The sequence below is a fragment of the Octopus bimaculoides genome, chromosome 18, assembly GCF_001194135.2.
Source record: "Octopus bimaculoides isolate UCB-OBI-ISO-001 chromosome 18, ASM119413v2, whole genome shotgun sequence".
NCBI classification, from domain to species: Eukaryota; Metazoa; Mollusca; class Cephalopoda; order Octopoda; family Octopodidae; genus Octopus; species Octopus bimaculoides.
The window spans coordinates 27,545,562-27,546,717 of record NC_068998.1 but is presented as its reverse complement, the minus strand read 5'-3'; the positions used below and the strand labels follow the sequence as shown (position 1 = coordinate 27,546,717).

General features: G+C 32.5%; 1 protein-coding gene across 3 annotated transcripts in view; it reads left to right on the top strand.

Annotated features, from left to right (window-relative positions):
• LOC106876439 (phospholipase DDHD2) overlaps window positions 1-1,156 on the top strand; it is a 64,816-nt gene that overhangs the window by 32,056 nt on the left and 31,604 nt on the right. The gene's annotated exons all lie outside the window — the stretch shown is intronic.

The following is a 1,156-nucleotide window of genomic DNA, read 5'->3' as shown; positions in this document are numbered from 1 at the left end:
ATATATATATATATATATATATATATATATATATATCCAACCTTTCTGGCACTGCAATATATATCAATTTTTATGAATTTATGGAATTGTCATCTGAAAAAGAGTTGAAATTCTTGTTTTTTGTGGCAGTGGACTCATGTTCAGGAAGGTATCTACACAACTAGATGTACCTGTTGCTGCTGTCCAGATAGCCTTGTCTCAACTTCGTCAGACAACTGGATATAAATCACCTGGTAGATTATGCAAACCTTATGACATGAGTCATCATCTTTGTGTTGCATCCCTTTTTTCATCTGACAGTAACAGACAAACATGATTTTCAATAACAATAAACTACAGCACTGAAACAATAAGATGTCAATTTTAGAAAGACTTCAATCTTGTTGCAAGACTTCTCACAAAACAACATGCAGGGTTGCCTGCCATTTTGCAGGAATCATAAAAATTGGTTTAAAGAGGGTTAACTTAGTCATATTTAATGACAAAACACCCATTAAGCAATTTGCTTCTAGTGGTGTTTTTATTTGCTGTCTATCAAACTCAAGGTACATTCCCAAATATATAGTTGCAAGAGTCTAGCAGTGTTTTCCATTATGGTATTGGTAGGGGTGCTTTTTTTGCAAAAGAAAAATTTTGTATTTGGAAAAGTCTTGGGTACAATTACAAATTCTAAAATGTACTTGATATTTTGAAAAAGTTTCCTACTCATAGGATTATCCTTAATTGCACTATATTTCAGTGTGAGGGTACTCTATTATTCTGCAAAGTGTATGGGAGACTGGCTTAGAGCTAATAATATTAATCTATTTGGATCATTTGCTGATAGTAACCCCCATAGAAAATGCATGATATCATATAGAAAGAAAATTGTAGCTAAATAAATTTTGGATATAAAAGAAAAGCTACTGCAGGTTTGGACACAGAAGACAACACCAGTTTACTACAAAAATTTGGTGAAAGCATGCCTGATTGCATTGGTGCTTTATTAGCAGCAAAGCAGGTATCACACCATGTATAGAGCAGTATAACTTTGACATTTTCACTTTCACAATTCTTTGTCATCTTATCTGCTTATTAGAAAGTCCATTCTATCTGCATCATAAGTTATAATATAAACATTATTTGTATCATTGTATTCAGACTTTTGACCAGGAAT